Here is a 17925-nt window from a genome sequence, read left to right as displayed (position 1 = left end):
GTCTGCCCATATATATTTTTCCTAGACCTCTGAACAACATCTATCTCCTAATTTCTCTCATTTCTGATTACTGGCCAATAAGTCAAAGTATTTAGATATACATATGATTCCATGTACATCTTTACTGAGGAATTTTAAATACAAAGTGGATGGCCACATATAATTGAAGCAAAACAAAATCTTTTAGGGCCAGATATGAGTGGAAATATGGACATTTTTCCTTGCCAGGATAATAAAGATACTATCTTCCTCTTAAACAAAGGTTATGTTTGCTAGCAGCTTCTCATAACACTGGTGTTTCATAATCAAGCTTCCTCACTATGACAAAAACAAAACAAAACATTGAATTTGCAATATCCAACTAGGTCTGCCTCTGTATCACTACCAGGGGACTTTGAGGGGCACAGGGAGTATTTATATACATGAAGCTCAGGCTTCTTTCTATGCTGTAATAAAATCTTTTGTCTCTGAACCAAGAGTCTTCTGTCTTCTGTCAGGATCTATGAAATTATGGCAGGTTCACTTACTAACTTCGTAACAGGGTAAAATCTCATGTAGCCTATTAAAAGTATTTGTGATATTTATCCTTGCCCATGACCTAGAACAAACCTGATTATGCCATTACAATAGAGAAAGTGAGGGGCGCCTGGGTGGCGCAATCGGTTAAGCGTCTGACTTCAGCCAGGTCACGATCTTGCGGTCCGTGAGTTCGAACCCAGCGTCAGGCTCTGGGCTGATGGCTCAGAGCCTGGAGCCTGTTTCCGATTCTGTGTCTCCCTCTCTCTGCCCCTCCCCCGTTCATGCTCTGTCTCTCTCTGTCCCAAAAATAAATAAACGTTGAAAAAAAAAACAATAGAGAAAATGATTATTGAATTTGAAATTTTTTTATAAGGCAAGGAAACCTTTAACAATCCTTTGTTAAAATAAGTCAGCTAAAACAATCAAAAAGGATAACTCAAAAATTATTTTCTGGTTTTATTCAAAGGCATTTTTAATGTTATCTATGAGGAAACTGGGCTTAATTTGCCAATTTATATCTAGCTGTGCAAGAACATGTGTAACAAGTATTTAAAGGGAAATGGAAAAACCATAAGTGTTTGGACTGTAAGACATCATATAAATTATTGGAAATAGGTTGGGAACTAACTATATTAAGTCAAATTTCTGGAAACATTTAAAACTAATGTGAACCTATTCCTTAATTCTAAGAAGTGATAAATATCAAATGCATAATTTCAATTATTTGTGAAATAAATAATACACATCTTTGGGTGCGCAACATGATAGAAAAATAATGATTGTCACATCCTATGAATCTGTGTGAGGTGACAACTCAACATAGTAGAGAACACTGGAATTCTGCAACAGACAATACAAATTTGAGTGATGGCTACACATTTTTTTAGCTGTATAACCTTACGCAATTCATTTTAAAACTCTGAGAAGTTATATATTGTGTCCTAATATATAAATTTGAAATTATAAAACATGTGCTTATATTTTCTACCATGAATCAACTAAGATGATGGATACAGACTCTTCCACATACATTGTTTATGTCAGCTTTACAATAAATACCTTCTTGTGCCATAATTGCCTTATACACTTGTGCCTCCTTTACTAGCTCACAAAATCCCAATACATAGAGACGTAATATTCAATGATATAACTCTCAAATACCTAGCACATTACCTCTGTAAAACTGACTTTTTTGATTAATCTTATTTTTTTCAAAATATGCTGAGGATCTTCTTACTGAACTTAGGTATAAGCAGGCTGTATAAAATTATAAACCTATCCCTTGAATCAGGCTGGAAAAAAAATGCACCAAAACTATTTTCAGTGCCAAGGATAATGCACCAACATTAGTTTCTAAAAGACCTATGCTTGGGGCGCCTGGGTGGTGCAGTCGGTTAAGCCTCCAACTTCAGCCAGGTCACGATTTCACGGTCCCTGAGTTCGAGCCCCGCGTCAAGCTCTGGGCTGATGGCTCAGAGCCTGGAGCCTGTTTCTGATTCTGTGTCTCCCTCTCTCTCTGCCCCTCCCCCGTTCATGCTCTGTCTCTCTCTGTCCCAAAAATAAATAAAAATGTTGAAAAAAAAATTAAAAAAAATAAATAAATAAATAAAATAAAATAAAAGACCTATGCTTAAATTTTAGCTCTGTCCCTAATTAGGTATTTCAGTTCTCTTAGAGAGTTTCTAGTTTGCTAAATAAGAATTAAATAGCTATATTACTGTGTTCAGAACAGGACTAATTAAAAGCAATAAAAGTGTCAACCTTTGATATGATGAAGAGCATACATAGATTCTAAATAATCAGTGGTGGTGTTACAGCTGTATTGATAACAAATGCCAAATTTCAAGGAATCATAGTTAAATACAGTATCCTGAGAAGTCATTTGTTATTTTCTTTTTACAAATAAGGTTATTTAGATCTATTAAGAAAACAGAACATTAAAAAAGATTGATAATTTTTCAAGATAGGTCAAAGACAATTAATTTAACTACAGTATTTAAAAAAACTTTTTTCCCCAATCTTTTTCTTATTTAAACATAGATGGAATGTTAAATATTGTGACAGGCTTTGGTATGTGTTTTTTTATTAAATCATTTAGTCAACAGCAAATGGAAATAATTTTTTTCTACAACAAGTAAAACTACAAGGTGGTTCCACTAAAAGTAAGCTGGAAAAAAAGAACATGATTATAAAGAACTGAATTGTAACTAAAATGTCAAGTAAGAAATGAGCAGTTCTTTAAGGAATAAGTAGGTCAGTGTACATAATCCTATTCAGTTACTGAAGAATCTACATATATAAAGTAGCTATTGATGTAAATATAGACCACTTCTAGAGATTTATACATTAAAATCTGAAAATTATATGATTCTTTGTGTTGTATCTCATTGTATTTAGAAAGGCCTTTATCTAAAAATTGATTTTAAGATTAGATTCCAGGGTGGGGCTCCTGGGTGGCTCAGTGTGTTGGGCGTCCGACTTTGGCTCAGGTCATGATCTCGCCGTTTGTGGGTTCAAACCCCACGTTGGGCTCTGTGCTGACACCTCGGAGCCTGGAGCCTGCTTAGGAGTCTGTGTCTCCTTCTCTCTCTGCCCATCCCCCACTTGTGCTCTGTCTCTCTCTATCTCTCAAAAATAAATAAATGTTAAAAAAAAAAAAGCATTAAAAAAAAAAGATTAGATTCCAGGGGTGCCTGGGTGTCTCAGTCAGTTAGGCATCAGACTTTGGCTCAGGCCATGGTCTCACAGTTCATGAGTTTGAGCCCCATATCAGGCTCTGTGCTATCAGTGCAGAGCCCACTTCAGATCCTCTGTCTCCTTCCCTCTCAGCTGCTCCTCCTCTTGTGTGGTCTCTCTCTCTTTCTCTCTCTCACCCAAAAATAAACATTTTTTTAAAAGATTAGATTCCAATGAACATAGGGTATTTTGTATTTTTTCAGAAATACAAAGTTTGTTGAACCTTACTTGAACACTGTGATCCTGGAAAACAGTGAAGGTTAGGAAATTCCTCTACTCATTGTGTTCCAGAAAATGGTTTACTACAGAGAACCATCATTCTTATGTGAATTAGACAGGGATGACATAAGACTCCTTGTTCCCTATGACAAGGCCAGACACAGACCTTCCAGATTCCTATTCTTTGCCTCATAAATGATTAGCTCCACTGATTGTTTCCACTGATTAACAGGAACAAAATGCATTCCTACTGATCAAGTGGAACAAAATGCTTGGCAACCAAACTCTGACTGGAATTCTGTCCTCCCCAGCCATCATCTTTGGCCCACCAGCCCAACTTTAGCCTAGACCAGCATGCATTCTCCTTAAGGACCTCTCCTGAAAGATGGGCTGGCCTCAGGGTAAATCATTCTCAAATCTACTCTTTGTTCACTCAGATTTCTCCCCACTTCCTCACACCTGGCTCTTTATAATGTTGTATTCTTCTCTCTATAAAAGAAAAACACTTGGGAGGGACTTTAACAATGACTAAATTAGGATGTCCCTCGCATGAATCCCTCCCTAAGCAATGATAATTTGGCATCCACTCATAGAACAAAAGTGGTTTTATAAAAGCTGTGGGACCAGGTATATATATGTATAATACAGGAAAATTTTAGGTAGGAATGATTTTTATTTAAAAAAAACCACATTTATTTAGTTTTTGAGAGACAGAGAGAGAGACAGGAGCGTGAGCAGGGGAGGGGCAGAGAGAGAGGTAGTCACAGATTCTGGAGCAGGCTCCAGGCTCTGAGCTGTCAGCACAGAGACTGATATGGGGCTTGAACTCACAAACCATGAGATCATAACCTTAGTCAAAGTGGGACGTTTAACAGACTGAGCCACCCAGGTGCCCCAGTAGGTTTGATTTTTTTAAAAAATGCATAAAGTCTGAAATATAAAACACTAGCGATGGTAGAAAGGGAAAATGAAGGAAACTTAAAACTGAGTTAATGTGAACATTAGAGCATTTCATATGAAAAACTTTATGATGCATGCAAATCTAGCACAGGGTGGGCATATTAGGGACCACAGGCCAAGTCTGGCTCACTGCATGTCTTTGTTAATCAAGTTACATTGGAGCATAGCCATGATCATTCACGTATGGCTACATTTGTACTAAAAGAGCAGAGCTGAGTAGTAATGACAGAGAAAGTAAAGCCCAGAAATCCTAACATATTTACTCTCTAGACCTTTATAGAAAACAATTGCTAGCCTCTGGTCTAGTATAATAGAGATTAGCAGATGTTTGTAACAAATTTCAAGAAAAAGAATCAACCATGAATTAAAGAGAAAAATTACAGATAACTAGAAAAAAATTAATCACCCAAGCTATAATTAAACCACAAGGGTACTGTGACTGAAATATAAAAAACCAACAAGCAAAAGATAATTAGAGAAAATATTGTATTTTAAGAGGCAGTGTAAATTTTTATAGCTTATTCTCCAACAACTGTATAGCCTGAAAGTGTATTTGAGCAAGAGTATCATAGAAGTTAAACATTTCACTTAAGAAAATAGACCTTAAAATATTAAATCAAATATTAGATAATGAAATCTGATAGAATATGAAAATAATCATATCTAATTACAATGTGAGTTAATTCTTAGCAGACCAGATTAGGTCAGCAGTTAAAAAAATATTTCCAGAAGACTTTTCTAGTAACATTTTCTTAGGCTTTCACACTTGAAATATATTTGAATATTTTAGAAAGAAGCTTTGCTTGATTCAATCTGACCAAATTGTTTTCCTGTACTGAATAACTTTAATGATATTTGAGTGTTAAAATCAAAGAAGCCAATGTATCTTTGTTTTCATGGATATTTTTCCAGCAGTATCTGGGTTGGAGACTTCAGTTAAGAAAACAAGTAGAGACAGTTCCTTTTCAGGGGCTGCAAAGTCTTGATCAGTCATTAGGAAATATTTGGTAGAGAATTTATGTCTATTCAGTTACTAGACAAATAGGAGGTTTATTGAAATATAGATATCAATATCAATGTATCAATATAAATCAATTGATATATTATGATATATTATGATATGATCAATATCATATATTATGATATATTGCTATATTAACATATAATAGAACTTAAAGAGAGACAGGAAGAGAGAAAAGTTGAACACTATCCAATTAAAATTTCCTAAGGCACAATCTCAGCACATATAGAGAAGTCAGGCCATATTTCTTATAAAATATCCTTAATTACCAAATATTCTTCATGGTGATTTTTCTAGATCTTATCTCCAAACTATTTCCCTTACTCCCTTACTATGCGCTAATTTTCCAACCAAAGTCTGCTAAATTTTGATTCAAGTCTTACTATTTCTACATCCTGCTCCATGATTAATAATACAAAGTACTTACCCCCACTTCCTTCTGAATAGTGAGGGCTTCTCACGACAAAACTGAAAGTAAATAATGTGCTTTGTGTATGTGTGTATGTTGTACACACATGGTCATATATATTTCTTTTACTTTCAATCTCAGATTTTAATTTTTCAAACGTGCTATATGTAACCTTTAGGTTTGAATCCTTGATTCTATAGATTATGAGGTTTATTCTGTGTCTTTTAATGATAATGAAATGAGAGGGAATATGGGAATTATTTTTTAGAGAATACAAATATGCATACTATTATGTGTTGCTATTATCACTGCTTGCTGTATAGACACTGATCTCAAAAATGTAGCTATGAGAACAATATATGAATTAATTCATAATTACATCAAACTGGACAACTCAATTTTGCTTATTTTTAAAGAGGCCCTAGCCTTTCACATAAGTCTATTTTTGTTTGTTAGTTTATTTGGTAAATACACAAATAGGCAAAGAGTTTTACATATTTTTATAATGAACATAAATGGATATTTTATATTCATTTAAAATCTATATGCGAGATCTTTATATTTTTGTTTAGTCATTGCATTAAGATCAACTCTAGTGTATACACAGATCTACCTATATTCTAATTTTTCTTTCTAAAAATACTCACACCAAATAGACAGCTTGCTATTAGCAGCATTATCATTATGTGGAACCAGAAAAGTGAAAGGATAGAATAATATGTAGGTTAGAGCCAACTACAAATATGTTTTAAATACAGTAATTAAACAAATGATAGGCATCAATTAAACCGTAGGTGACAAAAGAACAAGATAATACACTCTAATAATTTTCAGCGCTGTTGGTTCATAACACTTTTGTGTATCTATTATAGCAAACAAGAATTTTCCAAGTGTGTAATTCTTAAGCTACAGTTTAGGCACTTCTCCAGGAAGTGAGTTGAGCAGATTGTAATGAGTTGTAAAACAGAATCCCTGCTGTAACTAATTTGTACTTAACACTCCTTTCAGGAAAGAAAAATAAAGTTTTTTTTTTCATTTGTAATATAATTGCATATAAAATTCAAGGATAATTGAATTTCATAAAATTGTCAATGTCAGTAAGTTACCAGAACATTTTTTGTAACACTGTACGCAACATGATTCACTTTCAGCAAATAACAGAAAAAGTATTTTGTCCAGATAATTTCTTATAGGTACATAATGTCATCTATGTGAAATTGTTTTTCCATATTTCATTAAAAGGCATACAAAGACAAAGTCTTTGGAATCAGGCCACTAACTAGTTTGAACATCCCAGTATTATGAACAATTTAAAAGGTAGCCCAACAACCACATTGATAGCAGTATGTTTCTAGAAATAAATAGCAGGGACCCCAAAATGATAAAGATTGACCTAATATTAATTTTTCTTGTAATGATTTTGTTACATATTAGTATCATGATAATGTTGGCTTTGTAAAATAAAGTTTCTGCTATATTTTTTTACATCCTGGTAAATTTTTTGTGATCATGATGCTATTTCTTTCTTAAATATATGTGATAGTTCACTGGAAAATTCAAAAGGGGCTGGAGTTTACTTTGTGGGAATAATTTCAATTAAATGTTAATTTATTTAATAGATATGAGACTATATTTTCTATTTTTATCAGTTTTTTCAGTGACTTCCATTTCATCTAAAATTTTAAATTTATTATCATAATGTTCATGAAATATTATTATGGGAGCTCATTGTCATAAAGTTGTTATTGAAATTTTGGTCTGGGAGTTGCAATGGGGATATTTATCTATTTAGTCTTAATTTCTCATTTAATTCTACTCTGCTGAGAGAACATATTTTCATTATTTCAGCCAGTCCTTTGGTATTTTTTAAGACTTATTTTATAGTCTAAAGAACAATTTGTGAACTATTCCATATGAACTTCTGTGAACACATTATCTTGCTCTTTTTGGTGTAATACTGAATATACATTCTTTAGATCAATTTTGTTAATCATGTGTTTCAAATCTATGTGCTTTGTGGTTATCTGTTTACATGTACTACTCAATTAACTTTTTATTCTTTTCATTTCACTTTTTCATAATTCTGCAAGTCTCCTCAGACCAATCAAAACAATCTATGCTTGTGATGATTATGTTCACTAAGGTTAATACATGCTTAGTATAATATTAGACTGTAATTACATGGATGGTAATGGCCTTGGCTATTTATACATCACTCTTTATCAGTACCAGCTATATAATAAATATAATTACATTTCATGTTGATAATATCAAAAATAAGGTATTCTATCTCAGATTAGATAACTAATTTGATTAGATCATTTAATTATTAAGTATTATCTGAGATTCTAATCCCTGTTTTAAATTAAATTCACCACAAAGCTACTCTCAGAATCTTTTTTACAACAGCCATAGTACTACAACCCTAGTATAACCAAGAACAGAGGGAAATCCAGGGAAGACACAAAAGGTGAAAAAGCGGTTAACTTGAAATTAAAATATAAGAAAGTTTGCATAAAATATAGAAAGGGGAGTGGGGGCAGATGCACATTTTAATTCATTTTTTGCCCCCAAATTATGTCTTGACTGTAGTTATAAATGAAAAAGATTACCTATTGAAAAAGCTGTAAGACAGATGGTTATAATTTGAAATGTTCATAAAAAGATTACATTAGATTGGGTGACAGATTCACTGAATTCTACAGATAATTCTTTCTAAGGGATTGTCCTGTAAAGTGAAAAGGGAATGTCTAAATATAGAATATTGATTCATATTTACAACAAGCATAGTTTTAATTCTAGGTCTTATTGTCATATTTAAAGGAAAACATGATCCTATTGCTGTTTTCCTCTTCAACATCCCTGAAAACACATATTTCAGGAAATCTCAAGAGTTAAAATAAAACTTTGTGTTTGGAAATATTCAAAATTTATTGAAATTCATGTATCAGAAATTTCATTCCAATTCTAAATGTAAAAATGTAAATCCTTCAGAAATGCCTGATAAAATATTACAAAAATAGTCTTGAAACTAAAGGAGTCATAAATAGCAAAAATCATGTATATGTGTGTGTATATATGTATAATTTTTACTCATTTGTCATAATACTTTTAATTATTCTTCTGTTAATCTTTCTCTTCTTTCACTTTTCTTACTCTTTCATGCTTAAACATATACACTCCATGCATTTGATGTAAATATTTAAGGATATTAATTAAGGCTGGCTAGTAAGTTTATACCTTTGTTTATACCTAACATTAAGATGCTATTGCTAATTTCCAGACCACCTACATTTATGATTGTTTATAAAATACTTAAGAAAGGAATTCTCACTTATGCTAAGTATTAGCAATGAACCATAGAAGTTTATGTTGCCCTAGAAATGACACCATCCCAGTTATCATGAGTTTCCTGTTTATTTCGGAAACATTGAGACTTACATATTAGTAGAAATTAACAGACTGAATGCACAAACATACAATATGTGTGTTCATTAGTAAAACGAAATGCAATTTTAAAAGCTTTCACATAAAAATATATGTATATAGCAACATAATGATATTGAAGAAAAATTGTTGGGCTTAGACTGTGAAGAAATATGCTCTAAGACCATCTTTACTATTTATTTTCATGACCTCTGGTATGTATTTAACTGTGATGAAACTCAACCTTCTAAGCTTTGACCCAAACCAGAAAGTGGGACTACTCTGAGTATCTACTTCTTCACAAATATAAAATGCAATCATCATAGATTTTGTTCTTACAGTTACACATATTTCAGAATGGATGTGCTTATCCTCTTAACATTTAATAACAGTTCAGATAGAATGCTGCTGTGAAAGTGTTAATTTAGAAAGGAAAAACATGCATGATATCCAGACAAAAGAAATATAAAAGTACTTTTTAAAATAAGGGTTAAAACATACTGCCAACGTCCCACTGATCTCTCAAGTTGAAAGATGATTTAGACACTTCACTTAGCTATCAGGAGTCCAAAGTAAAGTTACTTCAAAATTAGGCATCTTTTCCATATCTGGAAATTTTGACTACCTTGTGTTGCTTTTCTGCCCTTTTGTACTTAATAACATGAGAATAATCTCTGATTCCACTACTTTTGAATGTCTTTTTCCCCACTGTCTACCTGATACATAGGATCTACTTCTTTCTCAAGATTTACCCTTTAAGCTTTGTGTTCTAGATGAAAGGCAAAGATTCAAGAAGTCTAACAAATTTAGACCTAAGGAATGTTAAGTAGGTTCTGATTATCATCACACACACTAATGGTCCAGAAAGAGAAGATAGCAGAAGGTATCTCAGGACAGGCTGTGAGGATGAAGATATAAGATTGCTTTACACTGGAGTTCTTTACAATGTTAACTTCACTTGTATTTCAATAATATGCACATTTATCATACTATATGGGTGGGGGCATATATACAACACATTGTTTAACAATGAGTGAAGGAAGCATTGCTAAATGTTAAACTTTCATTGCCTCTTCCTAAGCTAATAAAAATAATTATTCTCCAGCCTCTCATGTAGTTTAGAAAATCAATATAATTGAGATTGGCCAAAAGAATAAAAACAGAGGGACTTAAGTCACTTACAGGCCTGGGTAGTTAGAGCCTGTGTGCCTACTCTGTGTTCTGGCTCTCTTCCAGTCTATGAAACGGAAGCAAAGTCACATAACAGGAGGAACTCAGTTCCTTGAGAAAGCCTGAGAGAACCAACCAAACTTTTCACTGTGGTATGAGGGAGAAATAAACTTATACAAACCCAGATTTCCTCTTCACTCTAAAATAAACATACTAAGTCAAAAGTGTGCTACAAAAAACACCTTAGAAATAGAGGTAATGAAAATTAAGACCGTGGGGGAAAAAATCCAACTTTCAATCCTGTGGTACTAATAAACAATGTCTACTTAATTATGCCCTACATTCTGAGGTGCAGGAAGATATTTTGTAATTACAATTTTTATTTTTATTTTTAAAATATAATAACCCCAGTTCATTCCTTTTTAATTTTTAAATTCTACATTTTTATTCCTCTGAGCGGTCCCTCGAATACTTTTCTCTTCATTATCACCATCAATATCTGTTCTCAGAAAAATGTCTTGTAAAGTAATTTTTATATAGAAATGAGATGGGTTATGCTTCAATTTATTTGATTTAAAAATAAATACATCCACTGTCAATACGATATCAGATAACATTATTGAGAGGGCTATTTTTTTCCATAGAAAATGGTAGAAGATATATTATTTACCCTATTATTAGAATGCCTATATGAGTATTCCACATTAGTAGAGTTGCTATGGGGTTGTTTACTACTTTTTACTACTCATATTCCACTGCACCCCAAATGACAAAGTCCTACTTAGTTTCTTATTACTGTTGCGATTTTCTAAGTCTGACCATTCAATATGGTAGTTATTTCTACAATATGTTTGCATTTTGTAAGTAGGAAAATGACTTATGAATTTATTATCAGTTAAAATACATAATTATAATGTATTATTATAGTCTTACGGCAAAAATAATGATATGAAAGCTAAAATGTGTAAACCCATTATGATGAACGAGCAAAGAATCTTACGTTCATCATATGTGCCATAAATATCTGCCACGAAATAGATAGAATGAAGGTCCAATTCTAGTCAATTTATTGCAAGGTTAGACTACCCATCTGCTGAAGCACCCGTTATTTCCCTGTCAGCCATTTCTCCACAGTCCAGCTGAATGAAACTGTATTTCCCATGTGTATAACCTGCAAATACTGTTCAGATGGAAATCCTTACATGATACACAGGCCTACCATAAAATTATCCCTCATGATTTCTCAGTATCATATGCTTACTCTCTTACCTTCTCTCTTCCTGTAGCAACCACATCAGCCTTTTCATCTTCATCCACTGTTATCAGGAATCTTTTTGCATTCCATTTTCTGCTTAGAAAAAAAAAAAGAAAACATTTTGTTGTAACTCTGACAATTCAAATTCATTTTTTGAATGCCATCATGGTAAAATGAATATCTCAGAAAATGTGGCATTCTTTCTCCTCTGATTTTAAAAAAAGTATATGATCCTCACTCTGCCTTTTTTCTTTCTCTAACTAATCATATTTACTTTTCTTTTTTCTTAGTCATTCACCATGTTTTTTTAACATTTACCTTTCATTCATATTTTGAAGATTTGTGTGCATGTGTGTGTGAGTGCATGTGAGAGAGAGAGAGAGAGAGAGAACTCAAGAATTATAAAAATCATGGGCAAGAGAGGGAGAGACAAACTTGAGAGATTTATCTCAGTACACAATAACAAAAATAGTTATATTTTTACCACTCATACCTAATTTATTATTATTTTATAAATATTGTGAATCAAATATCCATGTATATCACTATGTAGGGTAATAAAAATATGAAATCAAATTTTTGCTTAAATATAAAAAGATACTGGAAAGGAAGTGTTTGTCAATCTTATTAATACTACTAAGGATTTTATTACACTATTGTTCATTCTTTATTCAATTTATAGCTTTCTTATCTAATTTTATTGTTTAAACATTTTAAAGATATGCTTCATTTTGTTTCTGAAATAACATAGGGCAACATATATAGGAAAAGGAGGGAAGGAAAGAAGATAAAACACACTTATTATTTTTCCTTTTATTCTCCTTGTTCTAAGACGTCAGTTATGAAGTTTCTGAAGTAATTTGCAAATTTAAAAAATGAGGTGTAATGGCAGCATATTTAGAAGTTCAGCAAAAATACGTCTTGAATTTCTATCTGAAAGAAATAACTGCTAGATCTGAAATGTATTAGCAATTGATATTGAATATAATTAATGTCATTCCATACTCTGTAAACAATATAATCCAAATCAAAAGAAATCTATTTGAATAATTTATGATATAAAATATATGCATGATATAAATTGCATGGGCTACTTGGTTTCTTTGCAATTATTGTCAATGACTAGAAGACACACACTTTGTATCCATAAGACAGAATGTTAACCTGCATTGGAGAAACAAAAAATTTCAAAATGTTTGAGACAGCATTTAGGATCCTATATGTTTAATGAAATTACTCTATCGGGCGCCTGGGTGGCTCAGTCGGTTAAGCATCCGACTTCGGCTCAGGTCATGATCTCACGGTCCGTGGGCTCGAGCCCCATGTCAGGCTCTGTGCTGACTGCTCAGAGCCTGGAGCCTGCTTCAGATTCTGTGTCTCCCTCTCTCTCTGACCCTCCCCCATTCATGCTCTGTCTCCCTCTGTCTCAAAAGTAAATAAACATTAAAAAAAATTAAAAAGAAAATAAATTACCCTATCAATTTTGCATAGAGTTTAGCCAACATTTATTTATCTTGACGCCTAAAAGTAGCTTGACAGTACCCACATGATTTTATATAAAAATCTGAAACCAACTGAATTTCTTGTATTTATGGAAATACTAATATTCAATGCAATACTGTCGGCTCAAACTTCTGTCATTTTGTTAAAGGTAACTGACAGAAAATTATTCAAACCCATAAGAAAGATAATACAGACAATAAAATATTTTGCTTAAATGGAGTAAATTCTACACGTGAACACAACAATGTAGAAATGGAAAGGCCTGCATTCTAGCCATGACATTGTCACTCACAGGCCAAGAAGTGTGAAATATTTTAACTTCTGGATACTTCATTGTTTTCTGTTTTTGTGTAAAATTTTGTCAATAATAGTAACAATTTCAAGAAGATAAGATGAAATTTACATAGTTGATTGATTATAAGGCATTATAATATCATTAGTAGTTATATTTGGCAATTTTAATAGAAGTATATTGTAATGATAAAAGAAGTTATATATGTAACCAACCTCTTTCTGTTTTAAATCTCATTTGTAAAATGGCTTTCAGTGATTATTTTATAAAGACTTAGTAAGTAAATCCTTTGTATTGCATTTAGGGGCAATTATTTTCTTTCTTTTTTTTATAAAAATTTTGTAATGTTTATTCATTTTTGAGAGAGAGAACGTGAGCAGGGGAGGGACAGAGAGAGACAGATAGACAGACAGACAGAATCTGAATCAGGCTCCAGCTGCTAAGCTGTCATCACAGAGTCTAATTCTGGGCTTGAACTCATGGACCATGATATGACCTGAGCTGTAGTCAGATGCACAACTGACTGAGCCACCCAGGTACCCAAGGAGCAATTATTTTCTGAAAAAAAATAATTGACTGGTTTTCTAAAACTTAATAGTAACTAATTTAGTCATTTGACAATTTCCATAACTTATATCAGACAATCTAGACTTTAAAATAAAGACTGTAACAAGAGATGAAGAAGGGCATTATATCATAAATTAAGGGGCCTATCCACCAAGAAGATCTAACAATTATAAACATTTATGCTCCAAAAGTGAAGCACCCAAATATATAAATCAATTACACACATAAAAATACTCATTGATAATAATACCATAACAGTAGGAGTCTTCAATGCCCCACTTACAACAATGGACAGATGATCTAAGCAAAAAATCAACAAGGAAACAATGGCTTTGAATAACACACTGGACCAGATGGACTTAACCGATATATCAGAACGTTTCATCCTACAGTAGGGGAATACACATTCTTCTTCACTGCACATGGAACATTCCCCGGAATAGATCACATACTGGGAGACAAATCAGCCCTTAACAAGTATGAAAAGATCAAGATCATACCATGCATATTGTTAGACCACAACACTATGAAACTCTAAATCAACCAATAAAAATTTTGGAAAGATAACAAATACTTGGAGACAAATGACCACCCTACTAAAAAATGAATGGGCTAAGTAATTAAAGAGTAAATTAAAAAGTACATAGAAGCCATGAAAATAATAACACCACAGCCCAAAACCTCTGGAACATAGCAAAGGTGGTAAGAAGAGGGAAGTATATACAATCCAGGCCTTCCTAAAGAAGAAAGAGAGGTCACAGATATACAACCTAACTTTACACCTTAAAGAGCTGGAAAAAAAGAAAACCAGCAAATAAAACCCAAAACCAGCAGAAGACAGGAAATAATAAAGATGAGAGCAGAAATCAATGCTATCAAAACCAAAAAAAAAACCAGTAGAACAGGTCAATGAAACCAGAAATTGGTTCCTTGAAAGAATTAACAAAATTGATAAACACCTAGCCGCTTTGATCGAAAAGAAAAAGGAAAGGACCCAAATAAATAAAATCAAAAATGAAAGAGGGAGATCACAACCAACAGAGCAGAAATACAAACAATTAATAGGAGAATATTATGAGCAATTATACACCAGTAAATGGGCAATCTGGAAAAAATAGACGAATTCCTAGAAACATATAAACTACCAAAACTGAAACAAAAAGAAACAGAAAATTTGAACAGACCCATAACCAGGAAAGAAATCTCCCAAAAAAACAAGAGTCTAGGGCCAGATGGCTTTCCAGGGGAATTCTACCAAATATTTTAAGAAGAGTACACCTTCTTTAAATACACCTATTCTCTTGAAACTGTTCCAAAAATTAGAAATGGAAGGAAAACTTCCAAACTCTTTCTATGAAGCCAGCATTACCTTGATTCCAAAACCAGACAGAGACCCCACTAAAAAGGAGAATTATAGACCAATTTCCCTGATGAACATGGATGCCAAAATCCTCAACAAGATATTAGCTAACTGGATCCAATAATACATTAAAAAAACTATTCACCAGGACCAAATGGGATTTATACCTGGGATGCAGGGCTGGCTCAATATCCACAAAACAATTAATGTGATACATCACATCAATAAAAGATAGGACAAGAACCATATGATCCTCTCAATAGATGCAGAGGAAGCATTTGACAAAATACAGCATCCTTTCTTGATTAAAAACCCTCAAGAAAGTAGGGATAGAAGGATCATACCTCAAGATCATAAAAGCCATATATGAATGACCCAATGCTAATATCCTCAATGGGGAAAAACTGAGAGCTTTCCACCTAAGGTCAGGAACAAGACAGGGATGTCCACTTTCACCGCTGTTATTCAACATAGTATTAGAAGTCTTAGCCTCAGCAATCAGAAAACACAAAGAAAAAAAAGGCATCCAAATTGGCCAGGAGGAGGTAAAACTTTCACTCCTCACAGATGACATGATACTCTATATGGAAAACCCAAAAGATTCTACAAAAAAAACTGTTAGAACTGATCCATGAATTCAGCAAAGTCACAGGATATAAAAACCAATGCACAGATATCAGTTGCATTCCTATATACCAATAATGAAGCAACAGAAAGAGAAAGCAAGGAATCAATCCCATTTAAAATTGCACCAAAACCCATAAAATATCTAGGAATAAATCTAACCAAAGGGGTGAAAAATCTATACATTGAAAAGTAGAGAAAGCTTATGAAAGAATTTGAAGAGGACACAAAGAAATGGAAAAATATTCCATGCTCCTGGATAGGAAGAACAAATATTGATAAAATATCAATTACCAAAGCAATCTACATATTCAATGCAATCCCTATCAAAATAACACCAGCATTCTTCACAGAGCTAGAAAAATAATCCTAAAATTTGTATGGAACCAGAAAGGATCCTGAATAGTCAAAGAAATCTTGAAAAAGAAAAACAAAGCAGGAGGCATCACAATCCCAGACTTCAAGCTATACTACAAAGCTGTAATCATTAAGACAGTGTGGCACTGACACAAGAACAGACACTCAGATCAATGGAACAGAATAGAGAACCCAGAAATGGACCCACAAATGTATGGCCAACTAGTTTTTAACAAAGCAGGAAGGAATATCTAATGGAAAAAAGACAGTCTCTTCAGCAAGTGGTGCTGGGAAAACTGGACAGTACCATGCAGAAAAATGAACCTGGACCACTTTCCTACACCATACACAAAAATAAACTCAAAATGGATGAAAGTCCTAAACGTAAGACAGGAAGCCATCAAAATCCTCGAGGAGAAAGCAGGCAAAAATCACTTTGACCTCGGCCAAATCAACTTCTTACTCAACACATCTCTGGAGTCCAGGGAATCCAAAGCAAAAACGAACTATTGGGACCTCATCAAGATAAAAAGCTTCTGCACAGTGAAGGAAACAATCAGCAAAACTAAAAGCCAACCAACAGAATGGGAGAAGATATTTGCAAACGACATACCAGAAAGGATTAGTATCCAAAATCTATAGAGAATTTATCAAGCTCAACAGCCAAAAACAAATAATCCAGTGATGAAATGGGCAAAAGTCATGAATAGACACTTCTCCAAAGAAGACATCCAGATGGTCAACCGACACATGAAAAATGCTCAACATCACTCATCATCAGGGAAATACAAATCAAAACCACAATGAGATACCACCTTACACTTGTCAGAATGGCTTACATTCACAACTCAGGCAATGACAGATGTTGGCGAGGATGCAGAGAAAGAGGATCTCTTTTGCATTGTTGGTGGGAATGCAAGCTGGTGCAGCCACTCTGGAAAACAGTATGGAGGTTCCTCAAAATATTAAAAATAGAACTATCCTATGACCCAGCAATTTCACTACTAGGTATTTATTCAAGGGATACAGGTATGCATTTTTGAAGGGACACATGCACCCTAATGGTTATAGCAACACTATCAACAATAGCCAAAGTATGGAAAGAGCCCAAATGTCCATCGATGGGTGAATGGATAAAAAAGATGAATGGATAAAGAAATACGATGGAGTATTACTCGGCAATCAAAAAGAATGAAATCTTGCTATTTGCAACTACGTGGATGGAACTAGAGGGTATTATGGTAAGCAAAATTAGTCAGTCACAGAAAGACAAAAATCATATGACTTCACTCATCTGAGGACTTTAATATACAAAACAGATGAATACGAGGGAAGGGAAGCAAAAGTGATATATAAAAACGGGGAGGGAGACAAAAGATAAGAGATGCTTAAATATAAAGAACAAACAGAGGGTTGCTGGAGGGGTTGTGCTTGGGGAGGATGGGCTAACTGGATGAGGGGCTTAAGGAATCTACTCCTAAAATCATTGTTGCACCATGTGCTAACT

At 33.5% G+C, this 17925-nt stretch overlaps 1 long non-coding RNA gene across 1 annotated transcript in view; it reads right to left on the bottom strand.

The window, feature by feature from the left end:
- The window catches only part of LOC125176831 (uncharacterized), an 802675-nt gene that overhangs the window by 274045 nt on the left and 510705 nt on the right, over window positions 1-17925 (bottom strand). Inside the window, exon 4 of the long non-coding RNA XR_007156409.1 lies at window positions 11730-11808. This is a non-coding gene — a long non-coding RNA (uncharacterized LOC125176831). The remainder of the gene's footprint in view (window positions 1-11729; window positions 11809-17925) is intronic.

This window comes from Prionailurus viverrinus, chromosome A1 (assembly GCF_022837055.1).
Source record: "Prionailurus viverrinus isolate Anna chromosome A1, UM_Priviv_1.0, whole genome shotgun sequence".
Lineage (NCBI taxonomy): Eukaryota > Metazoa > Chordata > Mammalia > Carnivora > Felidae > Prionailurus > Prionailurus viverrinus.
This window is presented reverse-complemented; position numbering and strand designations above follow the sequence as displayed.